This window comes from Callorhinus ursinus, unplaced genomic scaffold, assembly GCF_003265705.2.
Source record: "Callorhinus ursinus isolate GAN/ISIS: 27379988/994484 unplaced genomic scaffold, GSC_fseal_2.0 scaffold59, whole genome shotgun sequence".
NCBI classification, from domain to species: domain Eukaryota; kingdom Metazoa; phylum Chordata; class Mammalia; order Carnivora; family Otariidae; genus Callorhinus; species Callorhinus ursinus.
The window spans coordinates 5,088,738-5,104,862 of record NW_027397121.1 but is presented as its reverse complement, the minus strand read 5'-3'; the positions used below and the strand labels follow the sequence as shown (position 1 = coordinate 5,104,862).

Here is a 16,125-nt window from a genome sequence, read left to right as displayed (position 1 = left end):
CTCTCTCTCTCTCATGAATAAATAAAATCTTTAAAAATATATATGTACAGATTTTTTTCTTTAGGAATTGTGAAAAATTATAGTAAAGGCCTGTACAGAGATATCCTTGGGTATAACATGCATATTACTGTCAAAGCCATATTCATGTCTAAAAGTGTCAACTCATTTATCCTCAAATTAGCTATTTTAATAAATGCCCTTGTTTTTTGTGGCTTTATTCTTTCAAAAATATTTGCCTACCCCCAAACTCAAAAGGAACCACACCTGAGGATAAATGACTTAAACACACTCATGATGTTTACTGTGTAGATGTAAGAATTCAACTTATGCTTAATTTTGAAACTGAAATGTGGTTGATAATTTTATGATATGGTCTACCACAAGTTAAAGTGAACAAAAAAACCCAGTAAAATATCTAAAAACTGAATTTGAAAATGGGTCTTTAATTAAAAGACATTTTTATAAAGTCCCTAAAATATGCTTTTGTGTAAATAAAACTATGAAATATAAATTTAATTTATCATATGTGGTATATTTAAACATTACCTTAGGATAAAGATTATAATACTTATTATACATAGTAAATTACATATAGCAGTTAAAACTAATATATTCCTATACACTTTAAAGAACAATTACTTAAATCATCCAAAACAATGAGGAGCCCCCGACTTACAAGATTCCTTACAACTATTTATACAGAATAAAACCCACTCTACAAGACGAGTCACTGTTCGACCAATCTACCCTGAGCATCAAAAAGACAACTCAGTTTTAACAGCAATAACTTTTTCTATAGCTACAGAAAGAGGATGTTCTTTCTTCTCTAGACTGAGTCATTCTAAGAAACCTTTAAGAAACTAAATAACCCAAAATATGTGTTCTTTTCCAACCCAAGAATAAACAGAAAATCAAAGATCTAATTAGTTGCCTAATCCAATATTTTAAGTTTTTCATGTTGAACTGGTTAAAATTGTTTAAAAAAAATAAATTCACCTAAAATTACCATAACTAAAAAAAATTAAAGATTCAGAAAAATATTTGTTTTGTTAAATGTTGGAAAGACAAAGACTTCATAACATTTAAGCCTGTTGTTTTTAGAGATATAAAACATTTTCTAAAGACCATCTTTGATTTTGTTTTTAAAAATCCCAGTCACAACTAGCCTACTGGTTAAAGGGTTCAGCTTTAAATGGTGTTACTAATTAGCTAGGTAAATAGTAAAATCACAATTCAGTGAAATACTACTAAGGTAGCATAATTAAATCAAAATTATAACTTTGTTCCTAAGAAGTTACACTTCTGTTAAATATAAATCATCCCCAATGGATATAAAAGACACATTAGAAAAAAATTAAGCTAAATCAAGTGTTATAAGTAAATTTAAATATGTATAAACTACATTTTAAAAATAGTTGTTATATATTATTTTTAAATGTATTTTTTCTGTAGGTGCCCTACACTGGTCAGGGCCATAACTGTAGATTAAGTGGAGGTCAGTTGGGAGAGAGATGAAGAGAAAATGGTAAGTGAAAGTATGACAAATAAAGATTTCCCAAAAAGAATAAAAAATTTTTCAAGTGTATCCTTGAATTTTGATTCAAACACTAAGAGAAAAAGCTACTTACTTTAATTCTCTAAAGTAAAAACCCTCGGGGGGGGGGCAGAATTCCATAGACTATTTAAAAAATACTTAACTGAAATATGCCTTAACTTTTCCCTTGTCCACAATTTAACAAAATGGTAAGACAATGAAAATAAACACTCCTGTCTACCCTCAGCGAGGCAAAGAAAGCTCCCATTCAATACTAAGCCTTATTCCACTGGAAAACATACTCCTGAAAAGTAAATCCAAAACCACGAGCTCAAACTACTTCATGCAGAATTTACTGAATGGCGGCCAAACGCTGTACACGCTGTCCTGAACCACACTGAAGGATATCTAGAGTTCTGCATTCCCCATTTACTAACTTTGTACCTTACCATGCTTTCGCCACCACTGCAGAAACCCATTTTTTTAAATTAAGACTACAATGTTCCTCCAAGGCTCGTCCATGGAAAGAAGGCAATTAATCTGCACGCTGACCCCTCAAAGTGTTGTTTTTAAATCAGTACCGGGTTTGACTCCTATACTGTCGCGAGCACACCTTTTCAGGCATCAGTGGAAGGAGTTCTAACGTTCTACGAGTGAACTGAAAAATTAGCCCTAAATCAAGTTTTAACTGGCTTTCACCTGGCACGAGAATAATCACCTGTTAGAACGGCGCTGCACTGGCACCCTCCAAGAGCGGCCGAGAACCGGGATGCTGTATCCCAGTCACTCGTCCCATGGCGGCAGGTGAAGGCGGAGAACACGCATCCACACCCACCGCCCGGGGAGCGCAAACCGAAAGCGAAGAGCGCAGCGGTGGGACACTCCGTTATCCTCGCCCGCCACCGGCCCCGCCAGGTGTGCGCGGCTCCATCGCGCCCGCGGCGTCCCGGCGCACGGCTCACCCCGGCTCGACTTCGCCCGCCGCCCGGGCCCCAGAAGGCGAAGTTTCTCTCCCGCCCGCGGCCGCTGCTGCTCACGCGCCGCCCGGCTCTCGGCGGGTCCCACAAGCCTGCTCCGGGCGGTCGCGGTCACAGGCGCCGGGCCTCGGGCGAGTCGGGGGCCGCCGACGGGAGCCGGAGCCGGGACCTGTCACCTCGGGCGGGAAACAAAAGCCGGGTGAGGACGAGCGGGCGCGACCGGCCTCGCCTCCGCAAGGGGGAGCGCGGCGGGGGCGGGGAGCAGCTCTCGCGGCCGCCCGAGTCCGCGCCTCCCGTAGGGAGCACCGGCCCCGAGGGCCGGCGGGGCGCACAGGGGCCCCGCAGTTGGGCTAGAGGCATCCAGCGCGCTCGCCTCGAGGCTTCCCCGGCACCGCTCGCCCCGAAGCACCGCTCCGGGGGCTGGGAAACCGTGCGTGAGGGGGCGCCGAAGCGGCGCGGCGGCCCCCGGACCGCAAAGGAGGGAATTCGGTTCCCGGGGCGCCGCAGCCGCCCGCCCCATCCCTGCGGCCATGGCGCCGGTACCTGTCGCCGTGGTTGCTCCTCGGCCCCGTCTCTCTCTGCCTCACCCGCGCGCCGCTCGGCCCCCAGCCCGCCCAGCAGGCCGTCCGCGCGCTGGACGCCGCCGCCCGAGACTGGCAGCGCCCGCGAACCGGCCCGAATCCCCCGGGCAGCGCCCGGCGCGGTCCCGCCCCCGCCGGCCGCAGGACCCGCCTTCCATAGGGCCCCGGGGCTGTCAGTCCGCCCCCAAAAGGCGCGCGGGCTGTCTCTCCGCCTGTCCGGATTGGTGGCCGCGCGCCGTCCATGCAAATGAGACCCCGCCCCCGTCCATTTGCACCTCCGCCTTAGTGTAAACTCCGCCTCTCCACGCCAGCCCACGTGTCTGGCCCTTGGCCTTTGTGGGGCCGGAGGGAAGGGATGGGGGAAACTGACCGACGCCCCCTCACACCATCTCTCACCTCCAGAGAAACTCATGCCTAAACAAGCTAGTTGACTTCACATCTGAATCGTACCTCTGAAAACTCTGCCCTCCGGTCTGTTTACCCGGCCTGACCGTCAGAGGATGGAGAAGGGTAGGCCGGGCTGTTTGTGTCAGGTAAGCAGACTAGGTTAGCGCCAGGAAGTCAAAGATGCCCAGTTGAGCCTGGGGAAATCCCATCTTAAGAACGAGTTTAGCACGTAGCATTTCCCATGGACACTAAGTGACTGTGAAGACCGTGCTTGGCCGTGGCTTTCTGCCTTTCAAGCATGAGATACGAGGCAACTGAAACGCCAAAGGGCCTTAAAAAAAAAGTTTGTGTTTTCTGATCCCCCTTTCCCACCCCACCCCTGTCATCCGCAAAGGGCAGACCTGCTGAGCAAACTCCAATTCAGGAGGAGCCAAACTCCTCCAGCCAGAAGGCTGGCTGCCTCTGAGTAGTTCCTCACAGAGATTCAGGAGAGGGGCTTGAGCTGGCTGCACCTAGGCTTTAGGGGATAACTAAATCAATCCCCTCACTTTTGAGGAAACAAACTAAAGTCCCATAGGTATGGAACTTAACAGTCACCTTTGGAAACCTGATATCTCATAACCAGATCAGAAACCACATCTCTTATCTCCAAATCGGCTCTCTGCATTATGTCATTTTGGTCATTTAGGTATTTCTGAACAGCCTCTTCAACAAATCATCATCCCTGCCTTCAGGAGGTGGTGCCTGCAGAAAGGACAAATAGAACCAACACTGAAACCTCCTCAAGGGCAAGGGCCCTGACTTAATGCCAAAAGTTTCCCTTTTTACCAGATGGCACTGCAACAATTTATTCATACATTAATTCAACAAGACATTGGTGATTAAATCCAAACCCAACCTTTTATCCTTCAATGATTTGTTCTAAAAGTTTCCAACACCAATTGACTAAGAATCTACTAATAGGGGCGCCTGGGTGGCTCCGTTAAGCATGGGACTCTTGGTTTTAGCTCAGGTCATGATCTCAGGGTTGTGAGATTGAGCCCCCTGTCCGCTCTAGGCTCAGCACAGAGTCCGCTTGTTCCTCTCCTTCTGCTCCGCCCCCTGCTCTTGCGCATGCGCTCTCTCAAATAATTAATTTTTTTTTAAAGAATCTACTAATAGCAAGTGCTGTGTGCAGAGTATACAAAGGCGAGAAGACACTGTCCTACCCCTTGAAGGCTTTAGCCAAGGAGATAGTAACATCCACATTACCTGTCAGTACCACTTAGGTTACAGTGGACAGCTCCAAGGAAGGAGAAATTGACTCTTCCTGGGAAAGGCAGGGAAGGCGTCATCGAAGAGGTGACACTAGAGCTCAGTCCTAAAAGATGGAGTCTTCAAAGATGGTGTTTGCCAGAGGGAGGGATGTGGAAGAGGAAGGAAGGGGATTCCCGGACTGCAGAGGATGGCGTGAGCAAAAAGCACACAGACCTGGAAAAGCCTGGTAATTGAGGGAACAGCGAGGAGCAATATGGGCAAATCTGCAGGGCTGTGTGGTCATGTCACATGCTCTGGGACCAGGCTCTTCCAGGAGTAAGACAGAAAGGTCCCGGAGGCTGCCAGGCTGTGTTGTAACACACCGCAGCAAACAACAACAGGCCCTGTAGATACAGCTGCAGGCTTTTTTTTCTCGGCCAGAGTCTGTGGGGAACAGTCAGTTCCACAGTTCTGATGGCAGCCTGGCTGGCCCCACCCACTCTCTCTCAGAAAACCACTTTGCTCACTGCACTTGCCCTCCTTGGCATTTGAAAACACGTGTGGCTTGCAATTTCCCCAAACACTGCTGCCCTTCAGAACTCAAAGATAACGTGGGCTATGGCTGCAGACACCTGGGTGCGGGACGGACAGCCCTTTCCTAATGCACAGAACGGTTCTTTGCAGGGCCTGTTACCAAGGCTGGCTTCAGGGGCGTGTGACCTGCGCTTGGTTTCATGCTCTGCTGTCACTGTCTTGAAATTCTTAATAATTTTTCAGCATTGCATTTTCATTTTGTGCCGGGACCTGCAAATTTTGTAGCCGTTCCTCCCTGTCCCTGTTAGTGCCCCTGGGAATGTTGTGACCCTGCTCCAACCGTATCTCATTTTTAAAGCACTTAGCGTTCACTAGGTTTATTCACGTGCACTGTATCACTTGATTCTCACAATGACAATGTGGGGTAGGCCTGTAGTCCTATTTATTAGCCAAGAAAAATGAAATTTGGCAACCTTCTACAGGTAGCGCACCAGGGAGTGGCAAAGCTTGTATTTGAACTCAGCCCACACAAGCCCTATTCCATCAGCTATGGAGCTACCTTTACGTTGGTTTCAGAATCCTTTCAAAGGCAGATTTGTACAGGAAGGATATCTAGGGGTTGTAAGCTCTACACCCAACATGGGGCTTGAACTCACGACCCTGGGATCAAGAGTCATATGCTCTAGGGACTGAGCCAGCCAGGCACCCCAAGGATGCACTGTTTTAAGAGTCAGAACACATGGTGGAGTGAATATATGTCATTTCATGGCTGCTTATCGCATCTGCATAATTTTTCATTAATTTTGAAAGAAATTCAGCCATTGTATGTTCACTGTTTCTGTACTTCTTTCCTTCTGAGCCCCCAGTTGAAATACCTATTAGAGCTTCTCACTACATCCCTTTCTTTTACTTTTTCTATCTTTTGTCCTTCAATGCTTTGTTCTAAAAGTTTCTTGTGACTATTTTTCACTTCACTAATTCTGTCTTCAGCTTTTTAAAAAATTCTCCTCTTGGGGCGCCTGACATAAAACTCTTGATCTCAGGATGATGAGTTCAAGCCCCATGTTGAGCATGGAGTCTACTTTAAAAAAAAAAAAATTCTCGGGGCACCTGGGTGGCTCAGTCATTAAGCATCTGCCTCCGGCTCAGGTCATGACCCCAGGGTCCTGGGATCAAGCCCCGCATCGGGCTCTCTGCTCGGTGAGGAGCCTGCTTCTCCCTCTCCCATTCCCCCTGCTTGTGTTCCCTCTCTCGCTGTCTCTCTCTCTGTCAAATAAATAAATAAAATCTTAAAAAATAAATAAATTAAAATTTAAAAAATTCTCCTTTTAACCCCATCCATCAAGCTCTTAATTTTTTTGTCTTTTTGTGTTTTTTTAGTTCTAAAATGTCTATTTGAGTCTTTTTCAGATCTGCTATGTCACTTCTTATATCTCTTTGTGACTTGCTATAATTTTCCAAGTCTCAGCTTTCCTCTCCTTAAAAAGAGAAAGTGTAGTTGTTTTATGCCTTGTGTCTGTTAATTTCAATCTAGAGACCCTGTGGGTCTGCTTCAGTTGTCAGTTTTTACTACTGGTTCTTCCTCATGTTGTTTTATCTCTTCACGTACCTGGTTATATTTTGGACATTGTATTTGAAAAATCATTTGAGGCCACAATAACAATATCTTCCTCCCAAAAGGATTTCCATTGTTTCTAGAAGGATTTGGGGACACTAGCAAGCTAGGATCACCTTAACTCAATTTCAGGGCTTTTGATTTTTCCCAGATGACTTGAAGCTGGACGACAGTCTGTGGGAGGGTTTGTTTATTTATGGTTCCTCCTTACCCAGTGTTGCAGTTCTTTTAGGTTCTAGTCAAAAGATTGGGAGTTGTTTTAGTTATATATTGTTTCACAGCAAACTATCCCAAAATTTAGCAGTTTAAAACAGATGTCAGTGGACTTTTTCTTAAAGGGCCAGATGGTAAATATTTTAGATTTGCAGGCCATATGGTCTCTGTTACAACTACTCAACTCTGTCATTATAGTTCAAATTAGCCATAGACCATACATGAATGAATGGAATGGCTGTGTTCCAATAAAACTTTATTTACAAAGCCAGGCAGCCATTCCCAATCTGATAAAAAGCATTGGTGAAAAACCCACAACTAATACCGTGCTTAATGGTGAAAGACTAGATACCCTCTCCAAGAAAAAGACAAGGAACAAGACACGGATGTCTACTCTTGCCACTTCTATTTAATATTGTATTGGAGGTTTCAGCCAGATGATTAAGCAATAAACAGAAAGTAAAAGGCATCCAGATTGGAAAGGAAGAAATAAAACTACTACATCTACTCACAGATGACATGATCTTGTGAATAGAAAATACTAAAGAGGGGTGCCTGGGTGGCTCAGTCTGTTAAGTGCCCGACTCTTGATTTCAGCTCAGGTCATGGTCTCAAGGTCCTGAGATAGAGCTCTGTGTTGGGCTCTGTGCTCAGCAGGGAGTCTGCTTTTCTCCCTCTCCCCCTCCCCTAGCTCACACTCTCACACTCGTTCTCCCTCTCTCTAAAATAAATAAATAATCTTTTTTAAAAAGAAAAAATAAAAACTTAAAAAAAAAAGAAAAAGAAAATACTAAGGAATCCACTTAAAAACTGTTAGAACTAATAAGTGAATTCAGGGGCACCTGGCTGGCTCAGTCAGTAGAATATGTGTCTCTTGATCTTGGGGTTGTGAGTTTGAGCCCCATGTTGGGTGTAGAGCTTACTTAAAAAAATAATAAGTGAATTCAGCAAGTTTGTAGGAAACAAGATCAGTAATAAAAATCAATTATATTTCTATACACTTTCAGTGAACAATGCAAAAATGAAATTAAGAAAAAATTTCACTTATAATAGCATAAAAAAGAATAAAACACTGGGGCGCCTGGCTGGTTCAGTCCTGGTAGAGCATGCAACTCTTGATCTTGGGGTCATTAATTCAAGCCCCATGTTGGGTTATAGAGATTACTTAAAAATAAAATCTTGGGGAGTCTGGGTGGCTCAGCTGGTTGGGCGTCTGCCTTTGGCTCAGGTCATGAACTTGGGGTCCTGGGATTGAGCCCCACATTGGGTTCCCTGCTCAGCCAGGAGCCTGCTTCTCCCTCTCCCTTTGCCCCTCCCCCTGCTAGTGCTTGCTCTCTCAAATAGATAAAATTTTTAAAAACTTTAAAATTAATTAATTAATTCATAAAATCTTAAATAATAATAATAAAATACTTAAGAATAAATTTAACAGAAGAAGTGCCAAAATTATACTCTGAAAACTACAAAACGTTGTCAAAAGAAATTAAAGAAGACCTGTATAATCGGAAAAACATTCTATGTCCATGCATCAAAAGACTTAACATTGTTAAGATGGGAACACTTCCCAAATTATCTACAAATTCAATGCAATCCCATCAGAGTCCCATCTGACTTCTTTATAGAAATCAACAAGTTGATTCTAAAATTCATACAGTGATACAAGGGACCCAGAATAGCCAAAACAGTATTTAAAAAGAAAAATGGGGTGCCTGGGTGGCTCAGCTGGTTGAGTGTCCGACTCTTGATTTCGGTTCCAGTTGTGATCTCGGGGTTGTGGGACTGAGCCCTGAGTCAGACTCCCCCACTCAGTGGGGAGTCTGCTTCTCTCTCCCTATCCCCATGTCCCTCCACCTGCATCCTTTCTCTCTCTCTCTCTCATAAATAGATAAATCTTTTTTAAAAAAGAAAAAGAAAAACAAGGGGCGCTTGGTTGGTTCAGTCAGTAGAGCATGTAACTCTTGTTTTCAAGGTTTTGAGTTTGAGCCCCATGTTGGGTATAGAGATTATTTTAAAATAAAATCTTTAATAATAAATACATAATAAACAAATAAATAAAAAGAAGAACAAGGGGCACCTAGCTGGTTCAGTCGGTAGGGCATGTGACTCTTGATCTTGGGGTTGTGAGTTCAAGCCCCACGTTGGGTGTGGAGCTTACTTAAAAAAAAATAAGTAAATAGAAAAATTAGAAGGACTCACATTTCCTGATTTCAAAATGTATTACAAAGCAACAGTAACTAATACTTGGTACTGGTACAAGGATAGACATTTAGATCAATGAAAGAGAACTGAGAGTCCAGAAATAAACCCACACATCTGTGGTCAACTGATTTTCAACAAGGGTACTAAGCATTGGTGAGCAGGTGGAGAAATTGGAAGCCTTGTGCATCACCAGTGGGAATGTAAAATAATACAAGTTCTATGGAAAACAGTTCGGCACTTCCTAAAATGTTAAACATCTAATTAGCATATGACCCAGCAATTCAACTCCTGGATATATACCCAAAAGAACTGCAAACAGGGACTCAAACAGATACTTGTACACCAATATATATATTAGCATCATTCGTAATAGCCAAAAGGTCTAGCAACTGATAATCAAAACTGCCCAAATGTCTATCAACTGATGACAGATAAACAAAAATGTGGTACATCCATACAATAGAATATTATTTAGCCATTAAAAATGGCTTCTGATAGAAGATATGATATGGATGATCCTCAAAGACGTTACACTAAGTTAAAAAGCTAATCACAAAAGACTATGTATTAAATGATGCCATTCACATGCGATGTCCAGAACAGAGAAGACAGAAGACTGGAAGTAGACTGGTGACTGCTAAGGACTGGGAGTGTAGGGGAAGGAAGGATAGGAAGATCATAGGGAAAGGGTACAGGGTTTCTTTTTGAGGTGATAAAAATGTTCTAAGGTTGTGTGATAGTTGCATATATATGTGAATGTACTAAAGATCACTGAGTTGCATACTTAAAATGGGTAAATTCGGGGTGCCTGGGTGGCTCAGTCAGTTAAGCATCTGCCTTGAGCTCAGGTCATGACCCCAGGGCCCTGGGCTTGAGCCCCACATTGGGCTCCCTGCTCAGTGGGAAGTCTGCTTCTCCTTCTCTCTCTGTCCCTCCCCCTGCTTGTGCGTTCTCTCGCTCTCTCTCTCTCAAATAAATAAAATCTTTTTTTAAAAAAATTAGTAAATTATATGGTATGTGAATTCACTGTATTTCAATAAAGCTGTTTAAAAAAAAAGAAAGAAAAGGCAGCCATCTGTGGGCCATAGTTTGCTTACTCCTGACTTAAAACAATAACTATTCTAGGCGGCACCTGGGTGGCTCAGTCAGTTAAGCAACTGACTCTTGTTTCAGCTCAGGTCATGATCTCAGGGTCATGAGATCAAGCCCCACATCGGGCTCTGTGCTTAATGAGCAGTCTGCTTGGGACTCGGCTCTCCCTCTCCCCTTGCCCCTCCCCCCTCAAATAAATAAATATTTTTTAAAAATAAAATTAAAATTGGAGTGCCTGGGTGGCTCAGTCATTAAGCGTCTGCCTTCAGCTCAGGTCATAATCCCAGGGTCCTGGGATCAAGCCCTGCATCGGGCTCCCTGCTCAGCGGGAAGCCTGCTTCTCCTTCTCCCACTCCCCCTGCTTGTGTTCCCTCTCTCGCTGTGTCTCTGCCAAATAAATACATAAAATCTTTAAAAATAAAAATAAATAAAATTAAAATTAAAAAAATTAAAAAAAACTATTTAGTTGCTCACGATCCTGCAGTTTGGAGCAGGGACAACTGGTCTCTGTGTGGCATCAGCTGGGGCAGCTTGATCAGTCCTGAATGATCTACTTCCGAGATGGCCTTACTCACATGGGAGGGCAAGTGGGACCTCAGCTGGGATGTTGCCGAGGGTCCTGGGTTCTTCTCCACATGGTCTCTCCATGAGGCTAGGTTGGGTTTGTCACAGTATGGTTGTCTCAAGATAACAACTTTTACATAGTGACTGGTTTCCTCTAAAGGGCAAATGTGGAAGCTGCCAGGCCTTCTAAACAACGGTGTCATTTGCACCATGTTATGTTGGTGAAAGCAGGTCACAGGCCAGTCCAAATTCAAGGGGAGGGAACTAATAATGATGTGAGTATAGATAATATGGTTTACTGGGGGCCACCAAATATCAACCTATCAGTCTTCCCTCTGTCCCCTAATGTTTCATTTTCTCCCCTACGCAAAATATACTCACCACCCCTTAATCCCCCAAAATCTCAACTCATTGCTCTACCAGGATTGGGTTCAAGGTCCATAATTTCATCATCTAAATCAAGTCTAGGTTTGAATGAGATTTCTTAAGTGATCCTCCTCTGGACCTGACAACCTTTGAACTAAAGACACAAGTGACCTGCTCACCACAGAAAATGGTGAGGCAGAGAAAGGAAAATCCTAAAATACATTCCTATTCAAAAAGGAGGAACTGGCAGACACATAGCAGCCACAAGTCCATAGTAATTCTGAAATCCAGCTGGCTACACATCACCAATTCCTTAGATAGCTCCCATTTCTTATGGTAGTTGGACTTAATACATGGCAACTGGCTTCCCCCAGAGTCAAAATATGAAAGCCGTCTTCTCAAGGCTTCCACCAGACCAGGTACAACATTGCTTCCATCACATTCTATTGGGTAAAATGGGTCATGGAGCCAGCCCAGAGTCAAGGGGAGTACACGGAGCGTGAATACCCATAGCCATGGTTCACTGGGGATTATCAAAGTAATAGTCTACCACAGGGGTGGTTTATCAGAGCCTCCAATCTTGGTAAGCCCTGCATTCCAATTTTGTACCCCTAATCCTAATAAGCTTTTGAAAGCACAGCTCAACCTCTCTGGTGACTCAAATTGGCAAACGCCTGTGGACAAAAGCAGCCCCAAGTGCTGGACTCACTTCTCTGCTTGGGTTGCCAGCTTTAATAAATAAAAATACAGGATATCCAGTTAAACTTGAATTTCAAATAAAATAAACCATTTTTTAGTATGAGTATTTCACAAGTATGGCATGGGCACACTTTTGCTAAAAAATAATTTGTTGTTTATCTGAAATTCAAATTTGACTGGGATATACACTAAAAAAAATATTTGTTGGTTATCTGAAATTCAAATATAACTGCAACTCCTGTATTTTATTTGGCAACTCTGATTTCTCTGCATTCCTATCTTTTCATGTATCTTGGTTCAGTAATTCCCCACTATCTTGTTAGATTTTTGATGCTTTTAAGATTGAAAAATATTTTGGGATGCCTGGGTGGCTCAGTTGGCTAAGTGTCTGCCTTTGGCTCAGGTCATGATCCCAGGGTCCTGGGATCGAGTCCTGCATCGGGCTCCTTGCTCAGCGGGGAGCCTGCTTCTCCCTCTGTCTGCCAGTCCCCCTGTTTGTGCTCTCTCTCTCTCTTCCTCTCTGACAAATAAATAAAATCTTAAAATTTTTTAAAATATTTTATGATTTAAAAATCTAGCAGAGGCAGTTGTCTTTGACAGGAGGATTGGTCCATATTCTAAGTGGCTTTTCTCTATTTGGGAGAATTCCCCTATTATGAGTTTTGTCCTCAACCTGGAAGTCAGAACTCAAATTCCCAGGCTCCCTGGCAACTAGAACATGGACATGTAACCTAACTCTACCAATCACACACCCAAGGGAGACTTCAATTTGGAAGTGCAGAACATGAGGCTTGCTGAAGGGCTCCCACTTTTTGTTGGACAGCTGGCTATAAAAAAATTCAATTTTTAAAAATGAGGCAAACCTATGTATGCTGTAGAAGAGATTGTTGGTCATCCCCCAATATCCATTCTCCTCAGGGCGCCTGGGTGGCTCAGTCGGTGAAGCCTCTGCCTTTGGCTCAGGTCGTGATCTCAGGGTCCTGGGATCAAGCCCCACATTGGGTTCCCTGCTCAGTGGGGAGTCTGCTAATCCCTCTCCTTCTGCCCCTCCCACCAGCTCATGCTCTCTCTTGCTCTTAAATAAACAAAATCTTTAAAAAAAAAAAACATCTAGGGCGCCTGGGTGGCTCAGTCGTTAAGCGTCTGCCTTCAGCTCAGGTCATGATCCCGGGGTCCTGGGATCGGGTCCCGCGTCGGGCTCCCTGCTTGGCGGGAGGTCTGCTTCTCCCTCTCCCACTGCCCCTGCTTGTGTTCCCTCTCTCGCTGTGTCTCTCTCTGTCGGATAAATAAAATCTTTAAAAAAATAAAATAAAAATTAAAAAATTAAAAAATTAAAAACATAATAAAAAAATAAATAAATAAAAACATCTATTCCCCTCATCTCCTGATTTTCAAATGGTACATGGCTACCTGGAATAAAGAATGTTTCCCAGGGGCACCTGGCTGGCTCAGTTGGTAGAGTTTCTGAGCCCTGATCTCAGGGTCATGAGTTCAAGCCCAACATTGGGCATGGAGCCCACTTAAAAGAAAAAAAAAAGTTTCCAAGCCTCCCTTACAGCTAGAGGTGTCCCTATGTTCCAGCCAATGAGAGTTGAACAGAAATGTCATAGGAAGTAGCCCTAATGGGAGGAAGCATGTCCCTCTCTTTCCTTTTCTCTTTCTGCTGGCTAGATGCAGACATAATGGGTGGAGCTCAGACAGCCATTTTGGACCACGAAGTAGAGCCCCATGCTGAGGATGTCATAGCAAAAGGCAGAAGGAATCTGATCATTGCCGGGTCCTAGTGTTGCCTGGATACTTCTAGATTTTATTAATGAGAGATAATCCAATGTCTAATCTTATAAGGCACTGATATTTTCAATTTTCTGTCATTCACAGCTGAATATAGTCTTAAACGATACATGTATTGATATGGAATGATTTCTAAGATAAACTGTTAAGTGAAAAAAGCAAGGTGCAGAGCGATGCATGCAGTATGGTGCTATTTTGGGGAAAAATGCAAATAGATATACCTAGTTTGTATATGAGCAGCCTTTTCCGGAAGGATATACTGTTTGAATTTTCTCTATGTGCAAATATTACTTATTCAAAAGCTAACTTAAAAAAAAATAAAAAATCTAGGGGCGCCTGGGTGGCTCATTTGTTAAGCGTCTGCCTTCAGCTCAGGTCATGATCCCAGGGTCCTGGGATCCAGCCCTGCATCGGGCTCACTGCTCAGCTGGGAGTCTGCTTCTCCCTCTCCCACTCCCCCTGCTTGTGTGCCCTCTCTCGCGGTGTCTCTCTCTCAAATAAACTCTTTAAACAAAAAATAAAATAAATAAAAAATCTAAAACTAGTTAATAACATGAAATGTTTTACACTTTTAAACCACAGTAATTTGGTGAAATGGTCAATTTTCCTCTTCTTTCTGTTTTTCTATATTTTTAGATTTCTAAGCATATTTACATGCAAAATTGAATAAGCCCCAGACAATACAAATAATTTACGTTTTAAATATTTGTATTTTGTTGATGTGCATACGCTTTAATTCCCAGGACCTCAAAGGCCAATATGCTGAATGCATATTTTGGACTTCAAAGCCATTCAGCAATAAATACTGAACATCTACTATCTATCAGGCACTGTTCTAGGTAAATAACACATACAAGATGCCTTTGTTCATGGAGTTAAGGTTTTCATGGGGCAGAGGACAAGTAGACAAATAAGATTCTTTTAGATAGTGCTCACTGCTACAAAGAACACAAACAGGGTAAATGGGGCAAAAAGTGCTGAGGACACCATTAGAGAGGATGATGAAAGACTTCGAGGAAGTGACATCTGTGCTGAGACCTGAGTGATAAGAAGGGGTCAGTTATGGAAACTTCAAGAGAATGAGAATTCCAGGAAAGGGGCCTAGAGCATGGGAGAAACAGAGAGATGGTTGGAGCAGCTGGGGAGAAGTGTGCAGGCAGGAGGAATGGTTCCAGATGGACTTGGAGGGGTGGGCATATGTGTACCTCAGGAAGAGACCATTATACGCCTAACCAGAATTGCTAAAATTAAAAAAGACCAACAACACCAAGAGCTGGCAAAGATGTAGAACAACTGGAATTCTCACACCTTGCTGGTGGGAACCATACACTTCCACTTTGAAACACAGTTTGGCAGTTTCTTTTGAAGTTAAACCTCTGCTTACCAGGGCACCCCAGTGGCTCAGTCAGTTAAGCAGCTGACTCTTGTTCTCAACACAGGTCTTGATCTCAGGGTCGTGAGTTCAAGTTCTGCCCCGGGCTCCATGATTGGTGTGGAGACTACTTAAATAAAAAACAAAACCGAAAACATAAACTTGCCATATAACGCACCAATTCTGCTCCCAAGAGAAAAACATGTTCACAAAAAGAGTTGTAGAAGAATGTTCACAGCAACTTTTTCACAATAGCCCCAAACTATAACAACCATAATCTTCATCAACAGGAGAATGAGTGAACAAATTGCGGGGTAGCCATACAATGGAACACAGTATCACAAGGAAAATGAACAGATTACTAATAGGAGCAAAAACACAGACAAATCTTGTGCTTTTATGTGGAGTGAAAGAAGCCGGAAGGACAAAGAGTCCATACTGGGTGATTCCTTGTATTTGAAATTCTAGGAAATGCCAATCTAATCCAAAGCAGCAGAAGCAGAAGGCAGATTTGGGGCTCCTTGGGCCAGGTGGGGATAGATCGATTGCAAAAAGGAACAAAGAAACTTCTATTTTTTTAATTTTTATTTATTTTTATTTTTTTAAAAAGATTTTATTTATTTGAGAGAGAGATACACAGTGAGTGAGGGAACACAAGCAGGGGGAGTGGGAGACGGAGAAGCAGGCTTCCCGCCGAGCAGGGAGCCTGATGCGGGGCTCGATCCCAGGACCCCAGGACCATGACCTGAGCCGAAGGCAGATGCTTAACGACTGAGCTACCCAGGGGCCCCAACAAGGAAACTTTAGACTGATGAAAATGATCTATATTGTGATAGAGGTTACACAAGTAAACACATTTGTCAAAATTCATCAAACGATGCACCTACATAGATACACTGCATTGTATGTAAATTCCACCTCAGTAAAGTTGATCTAACCCACACACACAAGGTGTGTGCTTATTT

At 43.4% G+C, this 16,125-nt stretch overlaps 1 protein-coding gene across 13 annotated transcripts in view; it reads right to left on the bottom strand.

Annotated features, from left to right (window-relative positions):
* The window catches only part of FKBP5 (FKBP prolyl isomerase 5), a 131,048-nt gene extending 127,840 nt beyond the window's left edge, over positions 1-3,208 (bottom strand). For 5 of the 13 annotated variants that reach the window (XM_073884872.1, XM_073884873.1, XM_025862243.2 and 2 more), the window contains exon 1: positions 3,055-3,208. The gene's annotated coding sequence lies outside the window, so the exon portion shown is untranslated. Of the gene's footprint in view, positions 1-2,252; positions 2,458-3,054 lie in introns of those variants that run through there. The other 8 variants (XM_073884875.1, XM_025862241.2, XM_073884876.1 and 5 more) reach the window with 5 other exon arrangements.
* Between the last annotated feature and the right edge of the window lie 12,917 nt (positions 3,209-16,125).